General features: G+C 37.0%; 1 pseudogene across 1 annotated transcript; it reads left to right on the plus strand.

The window, feature by feature from the left end:
* Positions 1-901: 901 nt before the first annotated feature.
* On the plus strand, positions 902-1,609 carry LOC309609902 (small ribosomal subunit protein mS25 pseudogene; annotated as a pseudogene). Its single transcript has one exon. The product of its transcript is annotated as a small ribosomal subunit protein mS25 pseudogene (transcript).
* Positions 1,610-18,941: the final 17,332 nt, after the last annotated feature.

Here is an 18,941-nt window from a genome sequence, read left to right on the forward strand (position 1 = left end):
AGAACATCTACTCTGTGCAATAAATACAGGCATACCTCAAAGATATTGTGGGTTCTGTTTCAGACCCACAACAATAAAGCGCGTCACACATTTTTTTTGGTTTCCCAGTGCATACATAAGTTACACTTACACTATACTGTAGTCTATTAATTGTGCAATAGCATTATGTCTTAAAAAACAATGTACATACACCTTAATTAAAAAATACTTTACTACTAAAAAATGCTGCCCATCATCTGAGCCTTCAGTGAGTCACAGTAGTAACATCAAAGATAATTGACCACAGATCACCATAACAAATATAATAAAAATGAAAAAGTTGAAATACTGAGAAAATTACCGCAATGTGACACAAAGACATGAAGTGAGCAAATGCTTTAGTAAAAATGGCACCGGTAGACTTGCTTGACTCGGGGGTGCCACAAACCTTCAATTTGTAAAATACACAGTATCTGTGAGGCACGATAAAGCGAAGCACAGTAAAACGAGGTATACCTGTATAATATGTGAGTGTTTATGATGAGTTTTAGATACACTAGCTCATTTAACTCCCAAGATAACCCTCTGAAAAATCAACATGAGATCCAGAGAAATTAGGTAACTTGCTAGTACTCATAGCTATTGGGGGTATACAGGTGTATATATATGACGTGTTTCTTGCCTTCAAGTATTTTCATTTCAGAAAAGTCTCATTTAAAAATTATGATCATTGGAGAAGCTGCGCGAGGGCCGCCCTGGAGGCATCGGCTGCGCTCGTCTCTTCGCGCTGCTGGGCTCGAGGCCGGGGGTCCGGCCCCTCCGCCGCCCCCGTGCCTGTGACGGGCCGCTTCCCTGATCCGCCGCACCCTGCAGTACCTGGGCCAGGGGGACGGACGTGGTGTTCAAGGACTCGGTGAAGGTCATGACGGTGAGCTACAGCACGCACGGGGAGCTGGGCGAAGGCGCCAGGAAATTCGTGTGTTTCAACATACCTCAGATCCAGTACAAGAACCCCTGGGTGCAGATCATGATGTTTAAGAACATGACGCTGACACCCTTCCTGCGGTTCTACTTCGATTCTGGGGAGCAAGTCCTCGTGGACGTGGAGACCAAGAGCAATAAGCAGGTCGTGGAGCACATCAAAAAGATTCTGGGGAAGAATGAGGAAACCCTCAAGAAAGAGGAGCAGGAGAAAAATCAGCTTTCTCACCCAGCGCACTTTGGCCCCGAAAGTGGGAGTGCGTCTGTGAGATGGAGGGGCAGGTGCCGTTGCCCAAGGAGATGACAGGGAAGTACAAACCATCTCTGAAAGCCAGTGCCCAAGACTGAGGCCCGAGAAAAGACCCTGGTCCTGTTCCCTGAGAGACTGAAAATCTCTTTGCAATATAAGGGTCCCCTTTACACACCTGTGTAAAAGCACGTGGCAGGGAAGGGAGGAGTTGGGCTGCAGCCAAGCTGCCCAGTGAACACCCTGCACCGTCAGGGCAATAAATGCTTCAGAATCACACAAAAAAAGAAAAACTTATGATCGTTGAAGATGGGTTATGCACTTCCTATCCTCCTGTCCTCACCTCCTGGCAGAGTACTTGGAAACTCATATATATTCAGAAAAATTGGGGGTAAGAGTAAAGTAATTAATATAGTAACTCATTATGAGAGGCGTTGCAAGCATCTGAGAAAGGCACTTGAATTGGTAAAGGGTCTCTGTGTGGGGAGTCAATGAAGGTGACTAGGACTCTGCCGTTTAACGTATCTATTACCTTCAGATTGTTTATTAAGACCCATTTTCAAAAATCGTATATTTCAAGTAAATGGGACTAATTTCAAATGCTTTTGATGGCATTGCTTTTTAAAAGCATCATCCGGTTACTCTGACTTTCAAGTTCCAGTTTTTACTTGAGAGAGAAGTCAAAGAATCAGACATGTTCTATTACAGGATAATAAAAGATAATCTAAGTAAAAGATAATCTAAATATCAAAAGGCTGGAGCAAATTTAAGAATAGAAAGCAATTAGAGAATAACTTAAATGTTATGAATTAAGTCGTGGGATCCTCTTATTCTCTAGCTTTAAAAATCACTGGTGACTCCTTTTTTTTTTTTTTTTTTTTTTTACTTTTTCCAACTTGCATGTGATTTGGGGAGCAAGTCTGGTCCTTCAGGTGCTGTCATGCTTGTGGAGAGAGAGCTTGTGTTCAGTCTAGTCATTGCCCCAGGCCAGGTATGTCTTCCTACCATTTAACAGGTCAGTATCATTTCATGTTTTACGTTCTATTTGGTAATACAGATGGAGATATTAAAGTTCCAAAGGTTAAGTCAATCCTCTCTTTTACAATAGAATAAAATCAGTGTCTTAGCTTAGGATTCAAGTCTACAATCTAATTCCATCATTCAACACCAAACTCAAAACCCACCTCTCCTGTAAAACCTTCCTAGATTCTCCCAGAGAATTAATTTTCTATGCCCACTTTGGCATAGATAAATTAATTAATGTAATATGTAGCATTTAATTAATATATTTTTATACTAATATAATACACTACCTTGTATTAGAGCATCTTGTATCATCTCCACTTTAAAATTTTTTATGTACAGCAACTAACACAACAAAATGACCAAGAAATGTTTGTTGAATAACAGGGACTTGGAAACGGGTAGATAGAAAGCATTTTTGAAGACATGATTATTTTTTAAAAACCTAACTATTAACTGTCTGTGTTCATGGTATATAAAGTTTGGATTACTCCAATGAAGAGAACAAATCTCTCAACCATTCATTTTGGGAAGGCTCTATAGAAGTAGAAATTCACAAACCAAACTGGTTTCAATTCAATGCCTTTTTGTTTTCACTTTCTGATAAAGACACTAACAAGAAAAGGAATGGTACTAGGGCACCCAAAAGCTTCAGGAAGTAATGATAATAGTGGACCAGAATAACCTACACACTGAGCCATGAGCCTCTGATTACTTAAAAATGGGGTCGGACTGTACTACAGAGATACATCTGAATGAGGTGAAAGGAGAAAATTGTAGAAAAGACACTTGAATAGGATCAGGACAGAAAGGAAACGACAAGAAAGAAGCTCTACCATGTCATTTTTCCCCCTTATATCTTGGGAGTTCATGTTTTGAACAAGAGTGGTTTCTATAACAATCAATGAAACAGGTACTAACCTTGGAGCCCCTGCTGTGTGGCAAGTCCTGTTTGGTTTTGAAATCATTGAAAGGTTTGACTATGAGGAAGATGTCATTTAGGTTCCATGAAAGATAACACGGGAATAGGATTTACTGAAACCAATTCTGCGATCAGCATCACTTCCTTTATTAAGGACTACTAAGCTAAATACAGCTGAATTTGGCAAGCACCAGTATGTAATAAAGTTTCATTGATACCTCAGAGGACAAAGAGAAAAAGTGTGAGAATGAACTCTTGGATAATTTTTTAAAGACACCTAATACCAAAACATCCTCTCAATTTTTACTCTAAGCCTCTTTTCCAATCAAAACACTACAAAAGTATTAAAATATTTAAATTACCTGACTTTGGCCTTGGCTTTTTCCTGTTCCTTTGGCTGCTTTTCCACTTTATGCCTCCATTTTTACTTACATAAAATGAGGATAATCTGCCAAATTGCATTATAGTATTGTAGTGAGACCAAACAAATATACATATGGGACTGATAAATTTTTAAAACACATGAGCAATTATTGTCAGTTATATTGTAATTTATTATTTAACTGTACTAACAGCTCCAAAAAGGAGCAATAGAGCAAAGCAAGAGATGTAATTTAGAAATTGATTGTTTCTCACTTTGTCTAGAAATAACATTACAAAGAAAGCAAAATATAACACTGTTTAAAGTTCTTAGGGCTTAGAAAAATGAGCTTCATCCTGACTCTAAATTATGAACCAGGCTACTTAAATACTCGTTCAGTTATTTGGAGAGGGGAGAAAAAAGCTTTTACCTTTTGGCTTCCCATTACATAGGGGAGCAAATATGGTAAGGATTCCCATTATGTATGGGAGTTAATATGAAGTTTAGATGGCTTCCAGAAAAGCATACCTTATGTATCTTTAAAGGAAAGAACAGACATAAAATGTTGAAATTATCTGTTTGTCAGAGGAAACTAACTTTGGGCTGAGGAAATCATTGACTGTGTTTACACATCGCCAAAACAGGGTGCTGGTTTTTTTTTTTTTTTTTTTTTATAAATCAGGTAAAACAGGTACTTAGCCTTGTTGTTTAAGGGAAAAGGAAAAGTTTCTTTTAGTTGGACCGATTAACTGTTTTGTTTATTTCACTTTGTTTCTTAATCCAGCCAGTTAGTCCCAGCTGCATAAGTGGAGTGAACTTGCCCTGGAAGCATGGTTGAGGGGTACAGCTGGGTGTCTCCCCTCAACACGACCTGTGATTTCACCCTGCAGGCAACAGGAGCCAGCTGTGTCTGGGGGATATTGAAAAAGCAAGAGTATTGCACCATAACAAAAGATAGAAAGAAAGATGAGGAACTGCCTGAGAATTGTCTTCAGTAAATTAATGTAGAAAAATAAAAGGACACCATTTAAGAAAAGGAGGAAATACCATAAAATTTAAGGGGAGGTAATGATCCTCCCCCTTGCATAGCAATTGTTACTTTAATTATTACATTTCATGCAGTAGAAAAAAGAATTGAATGATCTATCATGAACTAAGCAATTGTTGACATTATCTCTTTTTCCACAGGGTGGGTTTTGTTTTTGTTGGTTTTTTAACTTTTGTTTCTACTTTACGAGTTAATAGATGTGTGAGGAGTAGATCATATCTATAGATATCTTGAGATTCTCCAATATAATACGAATATACATAGTTACAAGATACATTATATACACCAAAAGAAACGTGTAAATAAAAGCAAATATATATACATTTTGGAGGGGGAGGGTACTTGACTTATAGTCTTGACTTTAGAATAATAGTTACCTTTTATCTAAATTTATCCTTCTTGGCCACAAGAAGGGTAATTTAGAAAAATTGAACTGAATTTTGAAGATGACACCCTCACTGATCTTGATGATTTAGGGAGGCTGGCTGATCCTTCCTTTCATGCAGGATTACCTTTAATGTTTTCCAGGGGAACCCAAGTGCATCCATGCAGGGACTCCCTAAATCTTCTGCTTTACAAAATAACCAGCCAAAGTTCTTGGAATGGGCTAGGAAAGAGGCAGAGACATTAGGATTCTCCAATGCACTAATTGATTAGCAGCATTTTAAAACAATGTTGAGCATTGTCAGAGATGTTCCTTTGAGGTATTAAATCAAGTTTCCCAAGATGGATTGCATGCTAACAACATACTATCTAAAAATCTCAAGGGCTGTTTATTGTTCTGCAATTTATGATCATCTTGTTAGAGGATTGCACATCAGCTTCCCTCGAGCCCAGGAAGAAACAGAGACAAATAGCATGCAAACTATATTGAACAATTCATTATATTATATTGTAGAAACCTAAGCACAGTGTGGAGATAACCATTTTATGCATGCTGCCTTATTGAACAGTAATCACTCTGTAATGCTTTAGATATTTAAATCATATTTATAATAACACATATTAATGTAACATCCCTCATAAAGTTCTCAAGGCATTTTATGGGGTATATAAACCATGGAAAAATACAAAATTTTAGAATGCAGATATACCTACCCTGGGGTCTTGGAGGCAACCTAATGAGGAATATATACAAAATCCCAGGCTGACAGTTTAACTATTTAAGTAGCATATAGAATAACTCAAACACATTTTAAGATATTGCTGGTTACAAATTCATTCTTTATCTAAATATTTGGCCAGGTTGTATAAGTGCTTATTTTCAGTTTTACTGTTATGAGTAGGAAGAAAGAGAGATTAAAAATGTTTAGAACATTTTCAATCAAAGTTTTCAAATTCATTTGCTGGAAAATCGATCACTGATTTGGGTTTACGTATTCTGTAAAGTTACCTTATTAGAGCAGTGGGGTTAATTTTAAAACAAACGAAGATATTTATCTTGGCATGGCTTGCCTAGATTTGGCATAGTGCTGTGCCTCTATGTGTCTGGTAGATAATTCAATAATTAGTTGTTGACTGATTAATCCTCAAAGAAATGGAATGGGGTACTTTGAGGTTTCATGAGGATATCCTATCCCTTTCACAAATAGGAGGTAAGCCATAGGGGGTCTAAATTGATCTAGTCGCTTCACTTGAATTTTTCTTTTAATATTTTACCCTTTAGTGGGTCAACATATAACTATGGAAAAGTTTGCAATCAACCTAAGAACATACAAGGCACTATTAGATGCTCTGGGGCGGGGCGGGAGGGGGAGGTGGGGAGGGTGCAGGGAGTTCAGCATTTTCTGATTCATAACATCCAAAGCAGGAATAATATGAGTTAAAGAATATTCTCATTTATAGTTATCCTGCTTTCAAATGAATGAGACATATAACATTTCATTTTCTTAAATGTAACTTGTTCAAAAATCAGATGGAGGAGAGAAAATCACAGAAAAAGAACTTTTCTGACTGTAGGCCAGTCTCACCATTAGCGGTTATACCACCAATTGCAGCTTTTCAGTTCCTTTTATTGCACTTGGTTTGATTCTACTGTGTACATACTTTATTCAGTGGCTAGGAGCACATCAAGTGTTCCAGGAAAGGAAGAGATAAATGCAGGATAACCAACTCCCAAGTTGTTCAGTAGTGGTTCCAGGGTCACAGCCCTTTCTTGACAACATCACCTGCAACACATTAATACAACTTCAAATGTTTCACGTGGAGGACACATGCTAGTGTGACTAAATGGTTTCCTTTTTGTTGGGAAAGAATTCAATCCAGCAGGAATCGGTTATTAGCACTGACATTCAATTGTTTAAATATAATGAAAAATTTCTCAGGAGTATCCTGCAGGCTGTCTGGTTGTGTGTTCTTAATTTTTAAGAAAGCTGTTAAATCTAGAAGTCTGCTCACTAGTATTGCCATCTTCTGCTTAAGTTGCAATGGATCCAAACCACTTTTTATGAAAGTAGGGCTTTCTGGAAACACGACTAAACTCAGGTCTAACTGCAAACGAAAGACTCTTTCTTTGGAATAGTTGAGCTGCTCCGCTGTTTTAACAGGAACTGTCTGGACCATTTATCTCCAATTTTCTTAAATTCTGAACTCAAGACTTTGGAGTCAAAGCATAAAGCAACAGGAAAGATTTAAAATATTTCCAGAAGTTCTGTAACTTAAATCTCAATTCTCTCCTGATCATCACGTTTATGCAATTCCTAGGAATGATTACCTATTGCATTTACTGTGCTTCACTCAATGACTATTTATTTATTGAGGACCTGCTAGGTGCAAGTTTCTGTGCTGAGTATTGAGAATTCAGCAATGAACACAGAATCCCTGACTGCATGGGATTTCCAGTCTAAGCACTTTCAATTTCCAGATGACTAGATGATTTGGGGGGGGAAAAATTGTATATGTGTGTTCAATCCCCAAAGCAATTTTATGCCTATTTGTTTCAGTAAACCTGATAGAAGCCTGATGTGGGCTTTCTTATTTTAAACAACTGGTCAACCTTACTCATGCTCTGGTAATCAAGAACACTCCGAATAATGTTACTACTTGAATTAGAGGGAGTGACACTTGGTTAAGAACTTTTCCTACATATGCATGCTAAGGATGCTGCGTGTGCTAAGGTTCCGTGGACGTCTCCCTGATAGATTTCACAAGTTCCGGCTTCTTTCCACTGCCAGTGCTGCTCTTACCCCTTTAAGAGTTCCCCCAACAACAACTACAGATGCACACTGAAAACGTTCAATGTCAATGAAAATAAATTAAAGGGACTTCTGATGTAGGTTTTCATCTGGTGCTCTGTTTGTGAACTTCATTCCAGAGAAGCTATGCATGATAGAACATTCACAGAATGATGGCTGATTAACAAATTAACTCCAAATCTGTCTCCACACTGTAACTTTTATTGCCGGGCCGTTATTTGCGTCTTTGGATCAACCCAGAGTCAGCCTCCTTCCTTTATCACATGACAGCTCTTAAAAAGTTTTAACTCAGTTGCAATGTTCCTACTCATCTTCTCTCTATGAAACTAAATCCATTGAGTCTTAAGAAAACCTGCATCATTTGATGTGGTTCAGAGATTTTCCAACATTCCAGTCATTTGCTTCTCTCTGTTTCATTGCAGGTACCTCCACATTCCTCTACTCTGGCTAGATGTTATTGATGAAAGTTCTGAGGTAGAGAATCTTCCATATTGCTTCCTTATTTTGTCTATTAATCTGGAATCTTACCATAAGTTTCCTAAAATAATTTGATCAGTAATCACAAAAGGTTATATGGTAGTGGTTAAAATGTGTCTCAGGAATTAAAGTTCCTATCTTCAAATCTGAGCACTGCTGATTACTAGCTTTGTAACCTTGAACCAGTTCATTAACTTCTTAAGGCTCTTTCTGAGTATGTAAAATGGGGACGGTAAGAAAAATACGTAGCTCATTTGGCTGTTGTGAGAGAATTACAATAAATGAGGTAAAGTAATAAACACCCACATAGAAATGGAAACACAGAAAGCACTGTTAGAACTGTTAGCTATTTTTACTAATACCAAGAACACTTCCAGAAATGGCAAATAACATGATGCTTAATTCAGGTAATCAAGTTCCTTTTTTTCTGATTATTTGAAATGTTATATTGTATCAGACGTTAAGGTCTAAAATGAGTGCAAGTCTGATAAACCCTTTATGAAATCAACTTGTGATTTACTTCGATACTTGGAAACTCCAATTCTGTTGCACTTTGAACACACTAGTTCATTCCAAAGGTTATAGCATAATTGTTTTAAAATGCCATTGTCCCAAATGTAGACAGGTTTGATTCATATATTTTAAATATATCTACTTTTTTTACAAGACTGAGAAAGTTTTAGAAACACAGTTTCATTTTTCTCAATATACTCTTTGAGTTTAAAATGAGGAAGATGGCAGTTATTCATATTTAGTAGATGGGGAAACTAAGGAATTGAAGGTTTGAGTGAGTCGTGAAAGACCACTCTGACACTTAAAAGTAGAATGAATATTATTTTTTTTAACATCTTTATTGGAGTATAATTGCTTTACAGTGGTGTGTTAGTTTCTGCTGTATAACAAAGTGAATCAGCTATACATATACATACATACCCATATCTCCTCTCTCTGGCGTCTCCCTCCCACCCTCCCTATCCCACCCCTCTAGGTGGACACAAAGCACCGAGCTGACCTCCCTGTGCTATGCGGCTGCTTCCCAATAGCTATCTATTTTACATTTGATAGTGTTTATATGTCCATACCATTCTCTCACTTCGTCCCAGCTTCCCCTTCCCCTGCCCCGTGTCCTCGGGTCCATTCTCTATGTCTGCACCTTTATTCCTGTCCTGCCGCTAGGCTCTTCAGAACGATTTTTTTTTTTAGACTCCATATATATGTGTTAGCATATGGTATTTGTTTTTCTCTTTCTGACTCACTTCACTCTGTATGACAGTCTCTAGGTCCACCCACCTCACTACAAATAACTCAATTTCGTTTCTTTTTATGGCTGAGTAATATTCCATTGTATATATGTGCCACATCTTCTTTATCCATTCATCTGTTGATGGACACAGGTTGCTTCCATGTCCTGGCTATTGTAAATAGAGCTGCAATGAACATTGTGGTACATGACTCTTTTTGAATTATGGTTTTCTCAGGGTTTATGCCCAGTAGTGGGATTGCTGGGTTGTATAGTAGTTCTATTTTCAGTTTTTTTGAGGAACCTCCATACTGTTCTCCATAGTGCCTATATCAATTTACATTCCCACTAACAGTGCAAGAGGGTTCCCTGTTCTCCACACCATCTCCAGCATTTATTGTGTGTAGATTTTTTGATGATGGCCATTCTGACCCATGTGAGGTGATACCACATTGCAGTTTTGATTTGCATTTCTCTAATGATTAGTGATGTTGTGCATCCTTTCATGTGTTTGTTGGAAGTCTGTATATCTTCTTTGGAGAAATGTCTATTTAGGTCTTCTACCCATTTTAGGATTGGGTTGTTTGTTTGTTTGTTTTTTTGATATTGAGCTGCATGAGCTGCTTGTATATTTTGGAGATTAATCCTTTGTCAGTTGCTTCGTTTGCAAATATTTTCTCCCATTCTGAGAGTTGTCTTTTCATCTTGTTTATGGTTTCCTTTGCTGTGCAAAAGCTTCTAAGTTTCATTAGGTCCCATCTGATTTTTTTTGTTTTTATTTCCATTTCTCTAGGAAGTGGGTCAAAAAGGATCTTGCTGTGACTTATGTCATGGGTGCTCTGCCTATGTTTTGCTCTAAGAGCTGTATAGTGTCTGGTCTAACATTTAGGTCTTTAATCCATTTTGAGTTTATTTTTGTGTATGGTGTTACGGAGTGTTCTAATTTCATTCTTTTACATGTAGCTGTCCAGTTTTCCCAGCACCATTTATTGAAGAGGCTATCTTTTCTCCATTGTATAGTCTTGCCTCCCTTATCAAAGACAAGGTGACCATATGTGTGTGGGTTTATCTCTGGGCTTTCTATCCTGTTCCATTGATCTATATGTCTGTTTTTGTGCCAGTACCATACTGTCTTGATTACCGTAGCTTTGTAGTATAGTCTGAAGTCAGGGAGCCTGATTCCTCCAGCTCTATTTTTCTTTCTCAGTAGCTTTGGCTATTCGGGGTCTATTGTGTTTCCATACAAATTGTGAAATTTTTTGTTCTAGTTCTGTGAAAAATGCCATGGTATTTGATAGAGATTGCATTGAATCTGTAGATTGCTATGGGTAGCATAGTCATTTTCACAATGTTGATTCTTCCAATCCAAGAACATGGTATGTCTCTCCATCTATTTGTATCATCTTTAATTTCTTTCATCAGTGTCTTATAGTTTTCTGCATACAAGTCTTTTGTCTTCTTAAGTAGGTTTATTCCTAGGTATTTTATTCTTTGTGTTGCAGTGGTAAATGGGGGTGTTTCCTTAATTTCTCCTTCAGATTTTTCATCATTGGTGTATAGGAATGCAAGAGATTTCTGTGCATTAATTTTGTATCCTGCTACTTTACCAAATTCATTGATTAGCTCTAGTAGTTTTCTAGTAGCATCTTTAGTATTCTCTATGTATAATATCATGTCATCTGCAAACACTGGCAGTTTTACTTCTTCTTTTCCAATTTGTATTCTTTTTATTTCTTTTTCTTCTCTGATTGCTGTGGCTAAAACTTCCAAAACCATGTTGAATAATAGTGGCGAGAGTGGGCAACCTTGTCTTGTTCCTGATCTTAGTGGAAATGATTTCAGTCTTTCACCATTGAGAAAGATGTTGGCTGTGGCTTTGTCCTATATGGGCTTTATTATGTTGACGTAAGTTCCCTCTATGCCTACTTTCTAGAGGGTTTTTATTATAAATATGTGTTGAATTTTTTCAAAAGCTTTTTCTGCATCTATTGAGATGATCATATGGTTTTTCTCCTTCAATTTGTTAATATGGTTTATCACATTGATTGATTACCATATATTGAAGAATCCTTGCATTCCTTGGATACACCCCACTTGATCATGGTGTAAGATCCTTTTAATGTGCTGTTGGATTCTGTTTGCTAGTATTTTGTTGAGGATTTTTGCATCCATGTTCATCATTGATATGGGCCTGTAGTTTTCTTTCTTTGTGGCATCTTTGTCTGGTTTTGGTGTCAGGGTGTTGGTGGCCTCGTAGAATGAGTTTGGGAGTGTTCCTCCCTCTGCTATAATTTGGAAGAGTTTGAGAAGGATAGGTGTTAGCCGTTCTCTAAATGTTTGATAGAATTCGCCTGTGAAGCCATCTGGTCCTGGGCTTTCGTTTTTTGGAAGGATTTTAATCACAGTTTCAATTTCAGTGCTTGTGATCCGTCTGTTTATATTTTCTATTTCTTCCTGGTTCAGTCTCAGAAGGTTGTGCTTTTCTAAGAATTTGTCCATTTCTTCCAGGTTGTCCATTTTATTAGCATATAGTTGCCTGTAGTAATCTCTCATGATCCTTTGTATTTCTGCAGTGTCAGTTGTTACTTCTCCTTTTTCATTTCTAATTCTATTGATTTGTCTTCTCCCTTTTTTTCTTGATGAGTCTGGCTAATTGTTTATCAATTTTGTTTATCTTCTAAAAGAACCAGCTTTTAGTTTATTGATCTTTGCTCTCGTTTCCTTCATTTCTTTTTCGTTTATTTCTGATCTGATCTTTATGATTTCTTTCCTTCTGCTAACTTTGGGTGGTTTTTTTGTGCTTCTTTCTCTAATTTCTTTAGATATAAGGTTAGGTTGTTTATTTGAGATGTTTCTTGTTTCTTGAGGCAGGATTGTATTGCTATAAACTTCCCTCTTAGAACTGCTTTTGCTGCATCCCATAGGTTTTGGGTTGTTGTGTTTTCATTGTCATTTGTTTTTAGGTATTTTTTAATTTCCTCTTTGATTTCTTCAGTGATCCCTTGGTTGTTTAGTAACGTATTGCTTAGCCTCCATGTGTTTGTGTTTTTTACCTTTTTTTCCCTGTAATTGATTTCTAATCTCATAGCGTTGTGGTCAGAACAGATGCCTGATATGATTTCAATTTTCTTAAATTTACTGAGGCTTGATTTGTGACCCAAGATGTGATCTATCCTGGAGAATGTTCCGTGTGCACTTGAGAAGAAAGTGTATTCTGCTGTTTTTGGATGGACTGTCCTATAAATATCAATTAAATCTATCTGGTCTACTGTGTCATTTAAAGCTTCTGTTTCGTTATTTATTTGACATTTGGATGATCTGGGTATTGGTGTAAGTGAGGTGTTAAATTCCCCCACTATTATTGTGTTACTGTCGATTTTCTCTCTTATAGCTGTTAGCAGTTGCCTTATGTATTGAGGTGATCCTATGTTGGGTGCATATATATTTAAAATTGTTATATCTTTTTCTTTGATTGATCCCTTGATCATTATGTAGTGTCCTTCTTTGTATATTGTAAGAGTCTTTATTTTAAAGTCTATTTCATTTGATATGAGGATTGCTACTCCAGCTTTCTTTTGATTTTCATTTGCGTAGAATATCTTTTTCCATCCCTTCACTTTCAGTCTGTATGTGTCCCTAGGTCTGAAGTGGGTCTCTTGTAGACAGCATATATATGGATCTTGTTTTTGTATCCATTCAGCCAGTCTATGTCTTTTGGTTGGAGCATTTAATCCAATTACATTTAAGGTAGTTATCAATATGTATGTTCCTATTACCATTTTCTTAATTGTTTGGGGTTTGTTATTGTAGGTCTTTCCTTCCCTTGTGTTTCCTGCCTAGAGAAGTTCCTTTAGCATTTGTTGTAGAGCTGGTTTGGTGGTGCTGAATTCTCTTAGCTTTTGCTTCTCTGTAAAGGTTTTAATTTCTCCGTTGAATCTGATTGAGATCCTTGCTGGGTAGAGTAATCTTAGTGGTAGGTTTTTCCCTTTCATCACTTTAAATATGTCCTGCCACACCCTTCTGGCTTGCAGAGTTTCTGCGGAAAGATCAGCTGTTAACCTTATGGGGATTCCCTTGTACGTTAATTGTTGTTTTTCCCTTGTTGTTTTTAATATTTTTTCTTTGTATTTAATTTGTGATAGTTTGATTAATTTGTGTCTTGGTGTGTTTCTCCTTGAATTTGTCCTGTATGGGACTGTCTGCACTTCCTGGACTTGACTGACTATTTCCTTTCCCATATAGTTTTCAACTATAGTCTCTTCAAATATTTTCTCAGACCCTTTCTTTCTCTGTTCTTCTTCTGCGACCCCTAGAATTCAAATGTTGGTGTGTTTAATGTTGTCCCAGAGGTCTCTGAGATTGTCCTCAATTCTTTTCATTCTTTTTTCTTTATTCTGCTCTGAGGTAGTTATTTCCACTATTTTATCTTCCAGGTCACTTATCCGTTCTTCTGCCTCAGTTATTCTGCTATTGATTCCTTCTAGAAATTTTTAATTTCATTTATTGTGTTGTTCATCATTGTTTTTTTGCTCTTTAGTTCTTCTAGGTCCTTGTTAAACGTTTCTTATATTTTCTCCATTCTATTTCCAAGATTTTGGACCATGTTTACTATCATTACTCTGAATTCTTTTTCAGGTAGACTGCCTATTTCCTCTTCATTTGTTTGGTCTAGTGGGTTTTTACCTTGCTCCTTCATCTGCTGTGTATTTCTCCAACTTCTCATTTTGCTTAACTTACTCCATTTTGGATCTCCTTTTCACAGGCTGCAGGTTCATAGTTCCCATTGTTTTTGGCATCTACCCACAGTGGGTAAGGTTGGTTCAGTGGGTTGTGTAGGCTTCCTGCTGGAAGAGACTGGTCCCTGTTGTCTGGTGGATGAGGCTGGATCTTGTCTTTCTGGTGGGTAGGACCACGTCCAGTGGTGTGTTTTGGGGTGTCTATGACCTTATTATGATTTTAGGCAGCCTCTCTGCTAGTGGGCAGGTTTGTGTTCCTGTCTTGCTAATTGTTTGGCATAGGGTGTCCAGCACTGTAGCTTGCTGTCTTTGAGTGGAGCTGGGTCTTAGTGTTGAGATGGAGATCTCTGGGAGAGCTTTCACCATTTGATATTACGTGGGACCAGAAGGTCGCTGGTGGACCAATGTCCTGAACTCAGCTCTCCCACCTCAGTCTCAGGCCTGACACCAGGCCAGAGCACCAAGACCCTGTCAGCCACACTGCTCTGAAAAAAAAGGGAGAAAAAGAAAGAAAGAAAGAAAAAGTAACTAAATAATGTAAAATAAAGTTATTAAAATAGAAAAAAAATATTAAAAATAAAAAAATTTTAAAGTAATAAAAAAAAAAGAGAGAAAGAAAGAAGAGAGCAGCCAATCCAAAAAAATTTAAAAATCCACCAATGATAACAAGTGCTAAAATCTACACAAAAGACAAACAAACAAAAAAACAGACAGTCAGAACCCTAGGACAAATGGCAAAAGCAAAGCTATACAGACAAAATCACACCAAGAAGCATATACATACACACTCACAAAAAGAGAAAATGGAAAAAATATATATATATAGATATATAAAATTAAAAAAGGAAGAGAGCAACCAGATCAATAAACAAATCTACCATTGATAATAAGCTCTAAATACTAAACTAAGATAAACATAAAACCAGAAACAAATTAGATGCAGAAAGCAAGCCCCAAGTCTACAGTTGCTCCACTGCCTCTATTTTGAGATGATTTGTTGTCTATTCAGGTATTCCACAGACGCAGGGTACATCAAATTGATTGTGGGGATTTAATCTTCTGCTCCTGAGGCTTCAGATTAAATTAAAGGGAGAAATTTCCCTTTCTCTTCTTTGTTCGCACAGCTCCTGGGGTTTAGCTTTGGATTTGGCCCCTCCTCTGCATGTAGGTTGCCTGAGGGCGTCTTTTGGGAAGCCTGAGGTCTTCTGCCAGCATTCAGTAGGTGTTCTGTAGGAGTTGTTCCACATGTAGATGTAGTGTTGTTGTATTTGTAGGGAGGAAGGTGATCTCCACGTCTTACTCCTCTGCCATCTTGAAGGCACCCCCTAGAATGAATATTATTTTTAAAAGTGTTTCCTATTTCCTGTGAAGTTTGTGTACTATTTCTCCTAAGACTATTTTGAATAAGAAATCATATATCTCTCATAAATCCTGAAAGATTAGCTTAGGGAGGAAATGAGCAAAACATCAGGTAAAGAAAGAAAGTAATTGGCATTGCTTAAAGCTTAAAGGAAATGGGACACAGGTTGCCAAAAATACAAAAAATAAATGACATAAAAAGTAGTTAAACAGGGATATTAAAATATCACCAGTAAGAGCGAACACACAGTGAAAACTGAGTGTGAAATTTGTGTGACTTTGAAGTGGCCAAGATAGTCAATTCATTATTCAAAAATCTCTTTAGTATAAAAGAAGAAATTGGGCTGCCAAATCATGAAATCTTGCAAAAATATATTTCAACCAAAAGCCTGTTTGCAAAGTGCATTTTCACTTGAATGTAGATCAGCATGTTCAGATGACAGGGATCCATGGGTATTAATGTAAATGGCAAGTGAATTGTCTAAGCTTCTTGCAATTATGTTAGAAATCTCATCTAGTCAGAGTATTCTAGGAACTGTCTTGCTTTCCCCCTCTCAATCTCTTATAATAAGTAGGTTGAAGTAGCTATTTGGGAGTCACCTATTGATTGTCTGAATAAAAAAGGTAGAAGGTTTAAGTAGCTCAGAGACTTTCATTTTCTAGATATTTTAAAAACCACACCACAGCAGTTTTGTTTATCCATAAAATTCCTTGTTAGCAGATCTAATTTTTGTTCACTTAAACCTCCAATACCACTATTCCTTTAACTAATTTTCCAATTCAATCAAAAGAACCAGTTATTTTGTATGTCACATCTAATACATGTGTGTTAAATCAGGGGCTGCTTAATTTTGAGGTTCTTGGAGAACATATTATTTGAGCCTGGATTGAAGTTGCAAGTCTAGAAGAGAAGCACCAGAAAAGTTGGTTTGTAACTTTGTTATGCCAATTTAAGCAAGTCACTTCATTTCTCCTAGTCTTTGTTTTCTCATCTGTCAAATGCTCTATCAGTCAGGCTAGGCTAGGCTATGCTACAGTAACAAATAATCACCAAAATGTAGTGATTCTTTATGGTAGTCACTCAAAGACTCAGGCTTATGGAGGCCATATTTCTGTGCTCTCATGATTGCTACGGGAGAAGAAAAATTACTTCATCAATTGTTTCTTCGTGGAAATGATATATGTTACTTCTGATTGGATTTCATTGGTTAAAGCGAGTCACGTGGCTATATCTAGCTTCAAAGAAGTGGGGAAGTGCAATCCTACCATATGCCTGAAAGGAGAAAAACTACATTACTTATAAATAAAAACTACATTACTTATAAACTACATTACTTATAAATATAAACTTTATTTGTTCTCTAGAACAAATAAAATTAATTATTTGAAACTGCTTGGAATACAATATGCTTAGTCAATGACTATATTTTTTTCTCTCTCTCTCTTTCTTTTTAATTGAAGTAGAGTTGATTTACAATGTTGTGGCAATCTCTGCTGTACAGCAAAGTGACTCAGTTTTACACATATTTACATTCTTTTTAAAATGTTCTTTTCCTTTATGGTTTATCCCAGGAGATTGGATATAGTTCCCTGTGCTAGGGATCTTTTTGTTTATCCATTCTAAATATAATAGTTTGCATCTACCAACCCCAAATTCCCAGTCCATCCCTCTCCTGCCCACCCTCCCCCCACAGGTCTGATCTCTAGGTCTGTGAGTCTGTTTCTGTTCTGTGCCATATTTTAGATTCCACATATAAGTGATATCATATGGTATTTGTCTTTCTCTTTCGGATTTACTTCACTTAGTATGATAACCTCTAGTTGCAGCCATGTTGCTGCAAATGGCATTATTTTGTTCTTTTTTAGGGCTGAGTAGTATTCCATTGTGTATATGTACCACATTTTCTTTATTCATTCACCTGTCAATGGACATTTAGGTTGTTGCCATGTTTTGGCTATTGTGAATAGTGTGGCTATGCACATAGGGGTGCATGTATCTTTTTGGATTATAGTTGTGTCCAGGTATATGCCCAGGAGTGGGATTGCTGGATCCTATGGTAATTCCATTTTTAGTTTTCTGAGGAACCTCCATACTGTTTTCCATAGTGGCTGCACCAATTTACATTCCCACCAAAAACTAGATTACTTATAAATAATACTATTGCTCTCTAGAATAAATAAAATTATTTATTTGAAAATACAATATGCTTAATCAATGACTATATTTTGTTCATATTTATTTTTATAGTAAAAGAAAAAGAAACTGAATATTATAAGAATGGTACCATATGACATAGAATACCTTAATAGTCTTAATCACATGGTAACTTCAGATTTTAGTATAATTTTACAAGATTCTTATGCACAAAGACTATGAGGATGCTTGAGGCTATCCAAAAGCACAAAACAGCTTCACTTTTTAAAATTAAGGTACATTTACATTTACATTTAATTTACAAAGTATAAAACTTTTATTTCAAAATTAAGAATGTTAACATTAAATAAAGAACTGAAAAACTTTTTTCTCGAATTTACCTGTATATGTGGACCTATTTCCTTATGATCTGTGTTTGTATCTATGAAAAACATTAGAGAATGGAGATCATTCAAGCAAATGTTACTTTTCCTTCATTTTCCTGCAGACAGAATTACCTGGATAAATTACAGCAAAAATAATCAGAGGTGCAGTGTTTAAAAATAAAATGAGTTGCTTTCCTTAGTTTGGATGACATCAGAGTCCTCCTATTTCTGTGCCTTCAATTTCCAGTGCAAGGAAAGCTCCAAGCATGTAGAGAGCAAAACAACAGGGCATCTCACCCAAAGAGAGTGACCCTCACAGCAGGTGAAGGAAGCCAGAGGAGCCATGGAGAAGTTCATCTCCACCCACTCATTCCTCTCCTGTCTCCATTCTGAGTTGAGGACTTGTTAATGAAGTGTTCTTAGCTTAGGGTGAAGAAAGCACGCCGATGCAAATTCTGTGCTTAGTAAGTCTTGCATACATTGTTAGCAAGGTGATTCTATTTCATGAGAAGCACCCCCTCTGTCGCCTACATAATGTGCAGCTTGAGCAAATCCCTAAAGCTGTCCAAACCTCCATTTCCTCACCTGTGAAATGGTTAAATATCACTTGCCTGTATACCCGGTAGGGTTGAAGAGAGAATCAAAGGATATGGTGTTTGTAAAAGTGATCTGCAGAGGGAAAAGTCAAATAAATGTCTGATTATCTTTTCTCCACCAATCTGCCCTCAACCGTTGTTTATTTTTCTTTCTATACAAATGGGATGATGTTGCTTTGTGTGGCACAATCTAAGTACGAGGCCCAGTGCTCAGGGCCATAGATAGCTGCATTCCATTCCATTCCATTGTCAAGGAAG

The sequence above is a fragment of the Balaenoptera borealis genome (genome assembly GCF_965194805.1).
Source record: "Balaenoptera borealis genome assembly, chromosome: 13".
Classification (NCBI taxonomy): domain Eukaryota; kingdom Metazoa; phylum Chordata; class Mammalia; order Artiodactyla; family Balaenopteridae; genus Balaenoptera; species Balaenoptera borealis.